Raw genomic sequence first — 17,128 nt, 5'->3', positions numbered from 1 at the left:
ATGTTACATTTGAACCTGTGAGGTCAGAAAGGACAATGGAGCCTGCGCGTGAGCAGAGCCGCTGTTCCAGGTGCTCGTGCACACACGTGAGGGCTGGAGTGCTCAAGCATATGGCAGCGGGCAGCACCAAGCAGCTGGCCTGGCCGTCCGGCGAGCACGTGCACACCTGGGGCTGTCCAGAGAACCTGGAGCAGTGCAGGCAGCCCTGCCTGGGACCTGGGCCCAGGCTGCTTGATGGTGGCTGCAGCGGCAGTAGCAGATGCAGCGGTGGGGCCAGCAGAGGCGACTGTGGGGGAGGGGAGGGGTTCCGGGGGCGCCATGGGGACCCATGGTGGGAGGCAGGCTTCCTCCTTTCTCCCCGGAGCCTGTCCCTGCGGCATCTGCACAAATACTAACCCTCTGATCTGAGCACCAGGACACTCGCGCACTCAGGTAGTACAGCTTGTCAGTAAACTATTACAAAATAAGGGCATACACATTGATGCTGCAACAAAGCATATCAGGGACTTATTAAAACTCTTCAAAGGACTAAGAATTTCTGGTTTTGAAAATGGTTGCAGTGTTGCAAACCAAATATCTATGGGTTTAGAAATAGGAATGAAATGTAAAGACTGTTCCATTTGATAGAACACCACCTTCATACAAAATTTCAGATAAACCAACAATTAACAAGGAAAACTCATACAATCTTATAAATAATAAAATATTTTAAAACGAAAAGCTTTACACTTTACCTTCAATCAGCCTTTCTGTTCTGCTTTTCGAACAAGGGGGTCTATATTTTCATCTTGCCTTGGACCTCACAAATGATGCAGTCGGTGCTGTCCAGGAATCCAGGCAAGCTCTCCTGAGGAAATGAGTGGAAAAGCAAGAGAGGGCCTGTTGCACTAAGCCATGGTCTCAAAGTGTGGGCGCTGTACCAGCAGCACTGGCATCACCTGGGATCCTGTCCACAGAGACTCGGGGTTGAGGTGGGCCCCAGCAATCTGACGTTATCCCCCATCCCCCAGCTGGACCTGATGTCCCTCAAGTTTGAGAGGCACTGCTGCAAGGGGGCTGAGAGAACAACAGTGTGTGTGCATTGGGAGGTAGGGGGTGGGGAGCATGGAGGAGGGACCAGGTTCTTAGAACAAGGAGGAGAAAATGGAGATTTTTAAATCAGGAATAAAAGCACAAGTCCTTATAGGTAACAAGGTCCTCAAGGGTCAATGCATCCCACCCTCATCCCTTCCTGATCTTTCCTACTGCTTTCTGTCTTAGCCACATGCAGCCCTCTGATCCACCAGCTAGTCTCCTGCCCCAGGACCTTTGTACCAGTTACTTCCTCTTCTTAGAATCCTTTTTCCCCAGAGCACTCTTGCATTCTTTGGATGTCTGCTCAAATGTTACCCTCTCAGGAATGCCGTCCCAGACATCCTATTTAAAACTGTCCCCTCAGTGCTCAGATACACACACACATTCACACCTTGATCCTCTCTCCCGTTTTATCTTTCTCCATGGCACATACCGACGCCTAGCATGTCATATCACTTCCTTATTTTTCAGGTTAGGTATCTATCCTCCTCCATTTCCCACTGGAAAGCTAGTTCTAAGAAAGCAGCGGTTTTCTTTTGTTTCATTTATTGACATATCTCAGGGACCTAAAACTACCTAGTAGAGAAGGAACACTTGCTAAATATTTATTGAATGAACAAATGAGGAAGTTTCAATTCAAGTAAATGCATGACTATAATTAATAAGAAAGGGATTCGCATAATATGGTTAATAAAGAAGCTAGCAACAAAATCACTGCAGATGGTGATTGCAGCCATGAAATTAAAAGATGCTTACTCCTTGGAAGGAAAGTTACGACCAAACTAGACAGCATATTAAAAAGCAGAGACATTACTTTGCCAACAAAGGTCCGTCTAGTCAAGGCTATGGTTTTCCAGTGGTCATGTATGGATGTGAGAGTTGGACTGTGAAGAAAGCTGAGTGCCAAAGAATTGATCCTTTTGAACTGTGGTGTTGGAGAAGACTCTTGAGAGTCCCTTGGACTGCAAGGAGATGCAACCAGTCCATCCTAAAGGAGGTCAGTCCTGAGTGTTCATTGGAAGGACTGATGCTAAAGCTTAAACTCCAGTACTTTGGCCACCTCATGCGAAGAGCTGACTCATTGGAAAAGACCTTGATGCTGGGAGAGATTGGGGGCAGGAGGAGAAGGGGACAACGGAGGATGAGATGGCTGAATGGCATCACCGATTTGATGGACATGAGTTTGGGTGAACTCCGGGAGTTGGTGATGGACAGGGAGGCCTGGCTGCTGCGTTTCATGGGGTCGCAAAGAATTGGACACGACTGAGTGACTGAACTGAACTGAGCAACTGTTCTTAACTTGAGACCAGAGCTGGGTTTATTCATGGAGGTAGAGGCCAGTAGAGCTATGGGAAGGGGAAAATCCACATGCTCACTTCACCTCCTTGACCATAGCATCTGGGGCCACGTGACTATTCTGCCTAAAGCACTGTAAGTAGACGAGGCATGTGTGAATGCCAGACCACGGGTGTTAATGGGAATGCCTCCTCCACTTCTATCTCATTTGGCTGTGACCACGCCATCTTGTGCAGTGACAAGGTCAATGCACAGCAGAAAGTTCCTTAGGCATTCTGAAATAAACCTTTGTTGTGATATAGCATTGATATTTGTTACTACACTATAGCCTAGCCTAGCCTGAATACTAGCATCACTATCCACAGGTGGGGTCAGAGAGCAGATTCAGAGAAGTTGAAGCTTCTGAGCAACTGTACTATGAACAATATGTATCAGGTAGCTTTAAGGAAGATACTGTACCTTGTTCACAAGTGTAAGTATATAAAAATGCCACCAGACAACGCACTGGTTATAAAAGGCAGAAACTAAGAAATGAACACATAAAAGTATACAGGTAGGAGGCAGGATCTATAAGTATGGACAGTGACAGACTTAATTTTCTTGGGCTCCAAAATCACTGTAGACTGTGACTGCAGCCATGGAATTAAAAAACGCTTTCTCCTTGGAAGAAAAGCAATGACCAACCTAGACAGCGTATTAAAAAACCAGAGACACTACTTTGCCGACAAAAGTCTGTATAGTCAAAGCTATGGTTTTCCAGTAGTCATGTACGGATGTGAGAGCTGAACAATATTGATGCTTTGAACTGTGGTGCTGGAGAAGACTCTTGAAAGCCCCTTGGACAGCAAGGAGATCAAACCAGTCCATCCTAAAGGAAATCAGTCCTGAATATTCATTGGAAGGACTGATGCTGAAGCTGAAACTCCAATACTTCGGCCACCTGATGCGAAGAGCTGAGTCACTGAAAAAGACCCTAATGCTGGGAAAGATTGAAGGCAAGAGGAGAAGCGGATGACAGAGGATGCGATGGTTGGATGGCATCATCGACTCAATGGACATGAGTCTGAGCAAATTCCGGGAGATGGTGAAGGACAGGGAAGGCTGGCGTGTTGCAGTCCACGGGGGCACAGAGAGTCACACACGACTGAGCGACTGAACAACAAATGGATCAGTCTGTTTAGGTTTGAATCTCAGCTCTCTTACTTACTGACCTTGACCAAACTAATTAGCCCCTCTGGGTCTCAGCTTCCTCTCATGTAAATAAGGATAATAATATTAGCTGCTTTAAGAAGTGTTGGAGGATTGGATACAATGAGAAGTGAAACACTGGGTTCTCAGTGCTTGATACAAACTCCTTAAATCTTCATAGCAACTGCTTGGGCTAGATACTATTTTTATCCCCATTTTATAGATGATGAAGCAGATGTACAGAGAGATTAAGTAATTTACCCAAGGTCACACAGCTAGTAAGTTATAGAGCTGGGATCTGACCTCTGCAGTCTCCCTGGAGGGACAAAGGTGAATTCTGAGCTGTGAATTGGGCAGACTGCAGGCAAATCTCAGCCCCAACACTCGCCCCAACACTCACCAATCAATTGACTTTGAAACAAGAGCTTAACTTTTTGCAGGGCAGCGCTTGGTGAGTGTTAGCTACTGTTGCAATGACAATGTCAAAAATGGGCACAGTCTGAGAAGTTGCTTGGAATAGAATCACAACATAGTGGGTCACTGGTCAGGCTCTTCTGCTCCCCACTGGAGTTTATGGGGATACCTATTCCGCTGCTCTGATAATCAAACGCAGCCCCATTTCCACTTGCCAGGACACACGTGATGAAAGGCTCCTAGGCAGGGTCCCCTCCTTCCCACCACCACCACCACCATGACACCGTCTCCCTGTGAGGCCTGCCTCTCTCATGCCCCTACAAGCCAATCAAGGCTTCTTCTCTTCAGATTAGGCCAACCTGGTGCCCCTCTGCAGGTCAGAGAATAAGGGGATTCATGATTCAGGAAATCGCTGCTGGCATGCACACCCTGCTCCTCACCACGTTCACCCCGAGGCAAAAGAAGCTGATTTTCTGAAACATCACTGGAAACAAAAGTTTCCAGAGTTGTGACAACTAGCCCCACCGTATTATTCAGATTACAATTCTTTGAAAATCCACAGTCCCCTGATAGCAGCAGTTCGGGTGTGGGCGGGTGGGGTGAGTGGGTGGCAGGCAGGTCTTAGGGTTGGACAGAGGCTTAGGTTTGGTTTCAGCATGCCTCCAAGGTAATATTGGCCTACATACTGCCACTGGAGCTTGAGGACTCATTTCTCCCAAGTGGTCACTGTGGGTTTTACCAGACAGAACAAAGAACTGTAGAAGATCCAGAAACAGTGGCTAGCTAAGGAAACGGCATTTCCCAGGGAAATGGCAGCCTGTGAACTGTCATCATAAAGCATTTTAGGTCCTTCAGAGACGTTTTCATCCCATTTCTCAGTACTTCCCATTTCTCTTTCACTTAGATTTTTTTTCTCCTTCATTATATCTGTCTTCCTTTCTTCTTGATCTTCCTCTTTCCTTCGTTGCTACCCTTCTCCTTTCCTGCCTTCTTCCTCTTCTATGATTTTTTATATGTGCTAAATGTGTATTGATGTTCCCTGTTATTAACAACTAGGTCACTATCCTCCAAAGAGAAGTGACAATATTTTACAAATAAAAACACACAATGCCCAGATAAACTTGACTTTCAGATAAACTTATACTGAAAAAAGTATCTGTTGTTTTCTGAAATTTAAATTTATTTGGGTGTCTGAGAATAGACTGGCAGCCCTGGGTGCATGCTAAGTCACCTCAGTCCTGTCTGACTCTTTGTGACCCCACGAACTGGTGGGGTCCTCTGTCCATGGGATTCTCCAGGCAAGAATACTGGAGTGGGTGACTATTTCCTCCTCCAGGGACTGGCGGCCCTACCGCCGACTAACTGTAGCTCAGTGTGGGCCTCGAATAATGTTTGTCCTGCAAGTTGGTGGCTTTTAGAAATGGAAAGATGTCCCATACCAGCTCGGCAGTAAACTTTGTAACTCTATTATTACTGTTAAAGGGTGAGGGAACAATACTTCCTGAACCCTGCAGACAGTAGTTTTTCATTTCTTGCTTTTTTATACTGCCTACATCTTCAAAGGGTTTTTCTTTGAAGGCAGCTGGTCTCCTTAGGGCATCCCCAAGCCTGGGCACCCCAGAGGCTAGAGAAGGCTGTAGCTCAGACGACAAAGGGTCCCAAGTGGTGAAATTTCAACAGGAATGTCAGGCCTCTGTGAGGAGAAAGGTTACTTCTGCAGGGGTGTAGGGGAAGGGTGGATTACAATACTTTTCTTTCAGTCGTCACATCTTTGCCTGTAACTTGCTCTGTCTTCACTGTGACTGAGAAAGGACGGTGCAGGGGCTGGGAGCAGGGTGGGGTGGGGGAATACCCTGCTTTTCTTGTGCTCCTTTGGCTCTACTTGAGAGTGAAGCTGACATGAAAAGGAGTGATGGCCAAGGCTCCCCAGATGACACTGAGGTCAGTCACTGCTGACAGGTAAAACCTAGTTAATACCTGGCCTCCAAGCTGGAGAGCCTTCCAGTCTGCTGGTGGCTGGAACACAGCAAGCGTCTAAAGGTCACAAGATTGCAGAAGTCAGCAGGGCCTGGCCTTTTGAAAGGTGTGGTCCTCTCCCTTCCAGGCTGAAAACATTTCTCAATGACCCCAGAAGCTGGTAGGCTCCCAAACCCAGGGAGCACTGCTCCCTCCCCCAAGGCACTGATAGGGCCTGCAGCCTTGCACTAGCATTTCTGAGCCCTGCAGTCCAGGCCAGGCTTTCCGCTCTCCCTGCTGGAGGCCCGCCATCCTTATTGAGTGTATTTCCAAGAAAGCAGTTGACAGGCTTGGCAGTGCTATTCCTGGAAATGTTCAATAGGCCATCTTCTGGCAGGGCCACCGCTGACGGATGGGTTGGTCGGGGAGACCACGTGCTCAGCGCCCTCTCCACCCCCGCCTATTCCCAGGTGCCTCCAAGCAGCAGCCGTCCCCAAATACCTCGGGCTGTTAGCTGGCGGGGGCTGTGGGCCTCTGTGGAACTTGCTTCCTCCCCGGCAGGGTGGCTGCCAGCGGGCTTGCTGCTAAATGAAGACAGGCGCCCTGTGACTATAAATTATAACACACATCAGCTCCAGCCGATGCACCGCATGTCCTGTAGGGGACTCCGCAGGGGATGCCTGGCCACTGCCAAAGGGCATTCTGGACAGTGGCTCCTATGGCAGCCGCAGGACAGAGGCCAAGCCTGCCGCTGGGCAGAGGAGCTCTGGCAGCTCCCAGAGGTTGGAGTTTCCTTCGGATGCAGACCACGGCTTCTCTGCACTATTGCCTTTGGCACCAGGTACTTCTTTGTAGGGGCCGTTTGTGCCCTGCCAGAGGTTTAGCAGCATCCTTAACCTGCAACCACTGAGGGCCAGTAGCACCTACACCGCGCTCCCCTCCACCAGTTGTGACAATCAAAAAATACCTGCAGATGTTGTCAAATGTCCCCTGAAAGGCAGAGCTGCTCTTGGCTGAATACTACTGGTACAGAGGAAAGGAAACGGGGGCCTTCTGAGGGTGATGCCAGAGAAAGACAGACTCGCAGAATGTGGTCTCCACTTGAGCTGTGTGCTGCCAGGCATGTCACAGAAACCTTGAGCCTCAGTTTTCTTATCTCTAAAATGGAAAGATAGAGAAGGGCAAACCAAGGGCGTATGGAAATAACAGTTGAATTAATGACTGGTGGGTACTTTGAGAGGTATTCAAGCACCACAGAAAACACTGTAGCAGCAGATTATCTGATGCTTGAATCCTTCCCTACCTCAAAGGGTCTGGTTCCATTTGAGAGGGGAAAAAAGCTGAATATTTATAAAATTTCACAAAAACTCTTGAAACAAACGAATGCTTTAGAAAGATTTTCTCTTCATTATTTTTTTTCTACTTAATTCAAACATGATTAAGCATGCTATAAATGCCTGAGGTTAATGAACGTGATTTTTTTCTTATCTTTCTTGAAAGAGGTTTTGTATCTTTTTAGAAAAAATTAACACCCTAGAAATTGTATCCCTTTCAGTGAAAGAACAGAAAGTAAAACTGGGAGGGTCCCTCTATCTTTTTTTCATAAAATTTGTATCTTTTTCTTTATAATTTATAGCTGGTCAATGAAAACTGGTCAATGAAACCCCACAGTCCTATAGAAAGGCACTGTCGCTTTAAATGAGGCTTGCTGTTATATAATTCTCTGGCTGACTTCATCTAGCCAGCTTTCAAGGAACTGTAAAGAAATCTTTAAAGGCTAATATTTCTCTTATTCACACTGGCAGAAAAACACAAAGGAAACGGGTAACCTGAGCCACTTCAATGGTAAGAAATGAAGAGCCGAGTCCTTGAGGACAGAGCCACAGTTGGCCCCACCCCAACGAAGTCTCAGGGTCCTTGTCAAGCTCCAGGCAACCATGGCCTTTCCTTTGTGGCCGTGTTCACTGGAAGATCCAAGGCCACATTTGCTTTGGGAAACAAGACCCTGTGATTAATCAAAGAAAACAAAAACAGCTTCTTTTCTATAATGGGCCCATCGAAGGGCTTTTCTAGGAAAACCCCCATCAAGCTGTTCCTTCTATTTTCTTAAAGGCTAACAGCCAAGGTGGGGGGGGGGGGGAGTTGGAGGGGTGTTTGAGGAGGTATCCATGGAAGTTTATTCCCAAATAGTTCCCTCTCAGAAAAAGACTTCATTGTGCTAACTAGCTCGAACAGCTGAGCACCGGCTAACAGCAGGGGCCCTGTGGAAAAAAGCATCTCCTCTTTCTAAGGCATCACTTTTCCTGCACGGACCCAGAGACTCACTTGCTCCTACAGAATTATTCTCACCAGATGAGGTTCCCATAGGGGACCTGCGGGAGTGAGTCTCTCTGAACCAAACTAATGGAGTGTCAGAAAAGGCGGCCAGGCGGCACTGTTGTAAAACTAATTCTCACATGCTTCCCTCACCAGAAGCAAACACTGTAATTCTAGTACAGTCATTCCCCCTTATCTGTGGGGGATACATTCCAAGCTCCCTCAAGGGATGACTGAAAATATGGATAATATTATAAACGTATGTGTGTGAGGGGCTTCCCTGAAAGCTCAGTTGGTAAAGAGTCCGCCTGCAGTGCAGGAGAACTCAGTTCAGTTTGTGGGTCAGGATGATCTGCTGGAGAAGGGATAGGCTACCCACTCCAGTATTCTTGGGCTTCCCTTGTGGCTCAGCTGATAAAGAATCCACCTGCAATGTGGGAGACCTGGGTTTGATCCCTGGGTTGGGAAGATCCCCTGGAGAAGCGAACAGCTACCCACTCCAGTATTCAGGCCTAAGAACAGGACACAACTGAGCAACTTTAAAGAAAAGGAGTGTGTGTGTGTGTGTGTGTGTGTGTGTGTGTGTGTGTGTGTGAGCTCAGTGGTGTCCGACTCTTTTGTGACCCCATGGATTGTAGCCCACCAGGCTCCTCTGTCCATAGAATTTTCCAGGCAAGAATAGTGGCGTGGGTTTCCATTTCCTACTCCAGGGGATATTCCCAGCCCAGGGATTGAACCCACATCTCTTGTGTCTCAGGCATTGTCAGGTGGATTCTTTACCACCATACTATTTGGAAAGCCCCAGATACATATATAAGATAATATGCTTTTCCTATACATAAATACTTGTGAGAAAGTTTTATTTATGAAATATTAAGCAGAGTAAGAGAATATCCCAATTGCCAGCATCACTACTCTTGTGCTTTGGGGTCCTTATTAAAGAAAATAAAAGTTACTTGAACACAAGCACTGTGATACTATGACAGTTGATCTAATAACCAAGACGCCTTCCAAGTAACAGGTGAGATGCAGCGGACAAAGGGATGATTCACATACCGGGCAGGACAGAGCTGCAAGATGCAACATTTCATCACGTGACCCAAAATGATGTGCAATTTAAAGCTTATGAATTGTCTGTTTCTGGGGTTTTCCATTTAACATGTTCAGACTGATGTTGACTGTCAGTAACTAAAGCAATGGAAAACAAGCCCATGGATAAGGGAGGCTACTGTGCTGGATAAAGATAGGCAGGACGGGGACTAGAGTGAGGATGGTGAGGGATCACTTCTAGTGTAGAATTTAAGGATATCAAATAAGCCCACCCATCAGATAAGTAACATTTTAACGCAACATTCTTATGAAATCAAAATTAACGTCAAAAGTTCATGATGAACGAAACATCAGGAGTCAGAGACAGAAAAGCAGCCCGTGGCTATGTGGCTTTCAACATATTCCCAGCCCCTCAGGTTCTCCTTTGTAAAGGGGGGGGGGGCACCTCACCTATCTCATAGGGGTCGTTAAGACCAAATAAGTTCTTGTTTGCAAGAGCATTTAATAAACTGTAGCTTAAGGGGTCCTTGAAATGTATAACAGGAAGTATAATAATAATAACTGGAAAGGAGGAGATATACTTGGAGAAGGAAGGAGAGAAAAGGCAGGAGAGAGGAAAGGGGTGGAGGGATGGGGCAGGCTGTGTGCTGGGAAGCGGGCAGAGCCCAGATCTCAGATGCTGACCTGAATTCAACTCTCTTCTCAGTTGTTTACAGTCTGTAGAACTTTGGCCCACTTTGCAACCTCTCTGAGACTCAGTTTTCTCCTCCTTAAAATGGGGACAATAATGGATTGACTATGTGAAGCAATGTGTGGACAACACCCAGTATGGTCTGGTACACCCTAGGTATTAACCCTTTTCACACACACACACACCCACACACACACACACCTCCCTGCATACTTACACCCACACCCCAAATTTCTCCTGTGAAAAGAATGAGTAAGAAGGAGAGAAGCAGGAGAGGCAGGAAGAATATAAACCAAGATTAGAAGAGGTAAGAGAAGAAAAGAGACAGAGAGGAAAGGAAGTAGGAAGAAAAGAAAGAAGGAGGTCTCAGTCCTGTCCTAACCTGAGAACTCTCATAGGGAAGTCAGTTCAAGCTTCTTAGGAAACACTCAAAGAAAGAATTAAGGTCAACAATATTTAAGATTTATCTGTGATGACAGATAAATCAGATAGCTCTGATTCATGTGTTTGCCTGATGAAGAATATTCTAAAACATGCCTTCACTTATATATGCATTCTCTCAAGGGTAGACACTTTAATTATTTAAAGGAGCTTCGACTGTATCAGCAATACTTCATTTTTTAAGTTGGGTGGAACGTATGGAGAGGTTCAATCTACTGGTCTCTTTTTTTCTGCGTCTGAAACATTTGAGCTCATCCAGAACGCCTACTGATTCAGCCGAATTTCCAGACCTCGCCCTTCAGTTCAGAGGCAGGCAGGGTTTCTAGGTCGGATGAGATACATCTACTTGAAGACTTGGAGTACAGTGGGCACATTGCAGGTGTCTGCCCGGCAGCCACTCTGTCCCATAGTAGGGACACTGCCCATAGTGGCTCTATCTAGCCCATGGGAATGGAGGTCGAGCCACACTGATTGAAATACAGCTAGCAGGCCTGCAGCTTCCCAGGCAGACCCCACTACCTGAGATCTTGTCCTGCCTGGAAGCTCCAAGGCCAGGCTCCACAGGCAGTTCCAGACCCAGAGCTGGGATTTCATGGAAGCCTTGGAGAAGGCAATGGCAACCCACTCCAATACTCTTGACTGGAAAATCCTATGGATGGAGGAGCCTGGTAGGCTGCAGTCCATGGGGTCGCTAAGAGCTGGATATGACTGAGCGACTTCACTTTCGCTTTTGGATGAGAGATGCTTCAGGGAAAATAGTTTTCTCCACAAACAGCTGAGCTCCTCTGAATCAAATCTCTGTTCCTTTTATAATGGAACAAAGCGAGGAAATGCTGCAAGCTTGGGGGGATGACAGTCACAGTTGATCCCCTGGAAGCTGGTCTGTGCATTTCCTTCCTAAGGAATTGGAGAAATAAGAAGTGCCAAGAATCCAAAAGAATAAATATTCTGAAACAGTCCCTGTTTGCCTTTGGAATGTCTTGCTCGTTCCCTCCTCTCCTTCAGTAGATCTGTCTCTTAAAGACTGTTTACTTTGGCCACACTCAAAATTGGTCTGCATTCCCCAGCATCCACCTGCTCTGTGGGGTGATTATGTTCCCTTGGGCAGCTATAAGGGCTGAGTTCTAGCCTCCAACAGACAGCCTGTTACATGGACAATCCACTAAACCATGACTTAGGGCTAGGATTTAGGGCAGGGACTGCTGCTGCTGCTGCTGCTGCATCACTTCAGTCGTGTCTGATTCTGTGTGACCCCATAGACAGCAGCCCACCAGGCTCCTCCATCCCTGGGATTCTCTAGGCAAGAACACTGGAGTGGGTTGCCATTTCCTTCTCCAGTGTATGAAAGTGAAAAGTGAGGGCAGGGGCTAGAATGAGGCAAATGAGGTTTTCCTTGGACACAAAGGTTAAGGGGGCACCAAAAATTCAGAAATTGAGACAAGTAATATTTTAAGGAAATATTTTAAAAAATAAAAATTAATTTGAAAAATCCATGATGAACAAAATATCAATACTTCAAATAAAGACAGAGTCTATGCAGAATAGAAGAAACAATAGAGTTTTACAGCCAAGCAAAAGCTTAAAGAGTTCATCACCATTAAACCAGTCTTATGAGAAATGTTAAAGGGAGTTCACTAAGTAGAAAAGAAAAGGCCACAATTGTCTTAGAAATAAGACAATTACAAAAGTTAGTGTCTTACAGGTAAAAGAAAACAATAGTAAAGGTAGTGGATCAACCACTTATAAAACTATTAGGAAGGTTAAAGGAAAAAAGTAGTAAAATCATCTATATCTACAGCAAGTTAACAAAGATAAAAAATTAAAACTTATAAAATATTATGTAAAAAACAAAATGTGGTGGGGGGTTAAAAGTTAAAATATATGGCTGTTATAATGCATTCAAGTTTAAGAGACTGTCAACTTAAAAAAATACACCCCCCACACCCCCCCCACACACACTCCTACCTCTTGGTAACCATAAACCAAAAACCTAAAATAGATACACAAAAAGGAAAGTGAAAGGGATCAAAACATAATACTAGTCATCAAACCACAAGGGAAGAGAGCAAGAGAAGAAGCAAAGAACTACCAAAAAAAAAAAAAAAATCAGAAAACAAAATGGCTAGGAGCACATACCTATAAATAACTACTTTAATTGTAAATGGACTAAATGTTCCAATTAAAAGACACAGGGTAGCTGAATGGTTAAAGAAAAAAACAAACCAAGATCCATATATATGCTGCTTACGAAAGACTCACTTCAGATTTAAAGACACACACAGATTAAAGTGTGGGGATGGAAAAAGATATTCCATAAAAATGGAAATGAAAAGAAAGCTGGGGTAGCAATACTTACATCAGATCAAACGGATTTTTAAACAACGGCCCTAAAAAGAGACCAAAAAACAGATTGTATAATGATAAAGGGATCAATCCAACAAGAAGATATAACACTTATAAACATATGTGCACCCAACATAAGAATACCCAAATACATAGAACAAATATTAACAGATATAAAGGGAGAAAGTAATAGTAAAACAACAATAGTAGGGGACTTTAACATTCTACTTACATCAATGGACAGGTCATCCAGGCAGAAAATGAACAAGGAAACATTGGCCTAGGGGATGCAATAGACCAGATGAATTTAATATATATGGAACATTTCATCCAAAAGTAGCAGAATACACATTCTTATCAAGTGCCTGTGGAACACTCTCAAGAATAGATCACATGCTAGGCCACAAAACAAATTGCTGTAAATTTAAGAAGACTGAAATCATATAATCTTTTCTGACCACAGTGGTATGAGACTAGAAATTAACTACCAGTTAAAAACTGGAAAAAAAAAAAAAAACCCACCATGAACACATGTAGTCTAAAGCATATACTACTAAAAAGCCAATGGCTCATTGAAGAAATCAGAGCAAATCAAAAAATACCTTGAGACAATGGGAAATATATTACAAAATCTGTGGGACACAGCAAAAACAGTTCTAAGAGGGAAATTTATAGTGATACAGGCCTACCTCATGAAACAAACAAACAAAAAAACCTCAAATAAACAACCTAACCTTACATCAAAGAGAACAAGAAAAAAGAAACCTACGTTATTAGAAGGAAAGAAATAATAAAGATAAAAGCAGAAAAAAATGAAATAGAGACCAAAAAAATAACTTAAAAATATCAATGAAACTAGGAGCTAGTTCTTTGAAATGATACACAAAATCGACAAACCTCAGCCAGACTTACCAAAAAGAGAAAGAGAGTCCAATCCATAAAATCAGTGGGAAAGAAAAAGTCACAACTGATATTACACAAACAGAGGATCATAAGAAACTACTATCACTCTGAACAATTACATGCCAACAAATTGGACAACCTAGAAGAAATGGATACATTCCTAGAAATACATAATCCTCCTAGAATGAATCAGAAGTAAAATATCAAACCAGACCAATTACCAGTAATGAGATGGAACCAGTAATAAAGAAAAGTCCAACATCAGATGGCTTCACAAGAGAATTCTACCAAATATTTAAAGAATAGTGAACACTTTTCCTTCTCAAAATATTCCAAAAAACTGAAGAGCAAGAAATGCTTCCAAACTGATTCAGCAAGGCCAGCATCACCCTGAATTGAAAATCAGACGAAGACACCACAAAAAAGAAAATTACAGGCCAATATCACTGATGAATATGAAAGCAAAAATTCTCAACAAAATATTCACAAACAGAAAGCATTTAGAAGAATCATATACCATAATCAAGTGGGATTTATCCCAGGGACTCAAGGATGGCTCAATGTCTACAAATCAATTAATATGATATACCACATTAACACTTTGGCCACCTGATGTGAAGAGCTGACTCATTTGAAAAGACCCTGATGCTAGGAAAGATTGAGGGCAGGAAGAGAAGGGGACGATAGAGGATGAGATGGTTGGATGGCATCACCAACTCAATGGACATGGGTTTGGGTGGACTCCAGGAGTTGGTGATGGACAGGGAGGCCTGGCATGCTGCAGTTCATGGGGTTGCAAAGAGTCGGACATGACTGAGAGACGGAACTGAACTGAACTGAACCACATTAACAAAATGAAAGATAAAAGTTATATGATCACCTCAATAGATCTAGAAAAATGGTTTGATAAAAACTCTTAACAAAGTGTGTTTAGAGGGAACATACCTCAATAAAGATCCTATATGACAAATCCATGCCATTATCATATTCAATGGTGAAAACCTGAAACATTTCCTTTAAGATCAGGGAAAAGATAAGGATACCCACTCTAACCACTTTTATTCAAACTAGTATCAGAAGTTCCAGCCACAAAAATCAGAGAAAAAATAAATAAAAGGAATCTAATTTAAGTAAAACTGTTACTGTTTGCAGATGACATTATACTTTATACTGAAAAACATAAAAACTCCACCAAAAGTCTATTAGGACTAGTCAATCCAGTAAAGTTGCAGAATATAAAATTAATATACAGAAATCCATGGCATTTCTATACATTAATAATGAACTATCAGAAAGAGAAATTAAGAAAACAATTCCACTTATGAAAGAAATTGAAGATGACAGAGACAAATGGAAAGACATACCTTGCTCACAGATTGAAATAATTAATACTGCATACCACCCAAGGCAATCTACAGATTTAATGCAATCCCTATCAAACTACCAATGGCATTTTTCACAGAACTAAAACTAATACACCTAAAATCTGTATGGAACCTCTAAAGACCAAAATAGCCAAAACAATGTTGAGAAAGAAGAACAAAGCTGGAGGTTATTTGCTCATGATTTCATACTACAAGTCTATAGTATGGTATTGGCACCAAAAAGAAACAAATATCAATGAAACAGAACTGATGTTCAAGAAATAAACCCATGCTAATATGGTCAATTAATATATGACAAAGGAGGCAAATACATACAAAGTTGAAGACAGCCTCCTGAACACATGATACCAGGAAAATTGGAACGCTCATGCAAAAGAATGGAACTGGACCACTTTCTCATACCATGTAAGAAAATAAACTCAAAATAGATTAAAGACTTGAATTTAAGACCTGAAACCATATTCTAGAAGGAAACATAAGCAGCATACTCTTTGACACTGGTCGTAGCAATATTTGGGGGGTCTGTCTCCTTAGGCAAACAAAACAAAACAAATGGGACTACATCAAACTAAAAAGCTTTCACACTGCAAAGGAAACCATCAACAAACAAAAGGCAGCCTATTGAAGGGGAGGAAATATTTGCAAATGACATCCAGTAAGGGATTAAGATGGAGAAGGCAATGGCACCCCACTCCAGTACTCTTGCCTGGAAAATCCCATGGATGGAGGAGCCTGGTAGGCTGCAGTCCATGGGGTCACTAAGAGTCAGACACGACCGAGCGACTTCACTTTCACTTTTCACTTTCATGGATTAGAGAAGGAAATGGCAACCCACTCCAGTGTTCTTGCCTGGAGAATCTCAGGGACGAGGGAGCCTGGTGGGCTGCCATCTATGGGGTCACACAGAGTCAGACACGACTGAAGTGACTTAGCAGCAGCAGCAGCAGCAGCAAGGGATTAAGATCCAAAATACATAAAGAACTCATGAAACTTAATATAAAAAGCAGAATCTTATTTTAAAAAGGGCAGAGGTACTGAATAGACATTTTTCCAAAGAAGACATACAAATGGCTAACAGACACACGAAAAGATGTTCAATGTTATTCACCATAAGAGAAATATTCAACAAAAGCACAATGAAATGTCACCTTACAGCTACCAGAATGGTTACTATCAAAAAGACAACAAACAATGAGTGTCAATAATGATGTGGAGAAACGAGAACTCTCATGTACTATCAGTGGGGTGGCCATTGATATAGTCACTGTGGAAAACGACATGGAGTTTCCCCAAAAAATTTAAAAAAAAAAAACTATCATAGGACATAGCAATTTCATTCCAGGTATTTTTCCAAAGAAAACAAAAACACTAATTTGGAAATATATATACCTCTATGTTCATCATAGCATTATTTACAAAAGCAAAGATATGAAAACAACCCAAGTTTCCATCAATAGATGAATGGATAGAAAAGTTGCGGTATATGTATATGGTGGAATATTACTGGTTTGGACTTGCCATTTGTCCACAAGGATGAATCTAGAGGACATTATACTAAGTGAAATAAATCGGACAAAGAAAAGCAATCACCATATGATATCAATTACATGTGGAATGTAAAGAACAAATGGACAAATGAAATGAAAACAGGCTCATAAAAACAAGAACAAATGGGTGGTTGTCAGAAGGGTGGAGGGTTCAGGGTGGGCCAAACAGGTGAGGGAATTAACAGGTACAAACTGCCAGTTACAGAATGAATAAGTCATGGAAATGAAATACACAGCATAAAAATATGGTCAATAATACTGTAATAACTTTATGTGGGGATAGATGGTTGGTAGATTTCTGTTGGTAATCATTTTGTAATGTATTTAAACGTCAAATTACTTCATTGCATACCCCAAACTAACACTGCATATCATCTGTATTTCAACTAAATAATTAAATAAAAATTTAAAAATAAAATTCAGGTAATCTAGCTATAGAGCCTACCTCCTTAGCAACTATTCTCTAATGATATTATGTCCTTGTACACATTGCTATATTTAAAATGGATAACCAACAAGGACCT

At 43.0% G+C, this 17,128-nt stretch overlaps 1 long non-coding RNA gene across 2 annotated transcripts in view; it reads right to left on the bottom strand.

The window, feature by feature from the left end:
- LOC105607935 (uncharacterized) overlaps window positions 1-12,770 on the bottom strand; it is a 49,776-nt gene extending 37,006 nt beyond the window's left edge. Inside the window, exons 1-3 of one of the 2 annotated variants that reach the window (XR_009599886.1) lie at window positions 6,896-12,770; window positions 6,430-6,537; window positions 735-847 (exon numbers count right to left, since the gene is read on the bottom strand). This is a non-coding gene — a long non-coding RNA (uncharacterized LOC105607935). The remainder of the gene's footprint in view (window positions 1-734; window positions 848-6,429; window positions 6,538-6,895) is intronic. The other variant, XR_009599885.1, reaches the window with a different exon arrangement.
- Window positions 12,771-17,128: the final 4,358 nt, after the last annotated feature.

The sequence above is a fragment of the Ovis aries genome, chromosome 3 (genome assembly GCF_016772045.2).
Source record: "Ovis aries strain OAR_USU_Benz2616 breed Rambouillet chromosome 3, ARS-UI_Ramb_v3.0, whole genome shotgun sequence".
Classification (NCBI taxonomy): Eukaryota; Metazoa; Chordata; class Mammalia; order Artiodactyla; family Bovidae; genus Ovis; species Ovis aries.
Note: the sequence above shows the minus strand (reverse complement) of the source record. Positions and strands in the feature narration are given on the sequence as shown.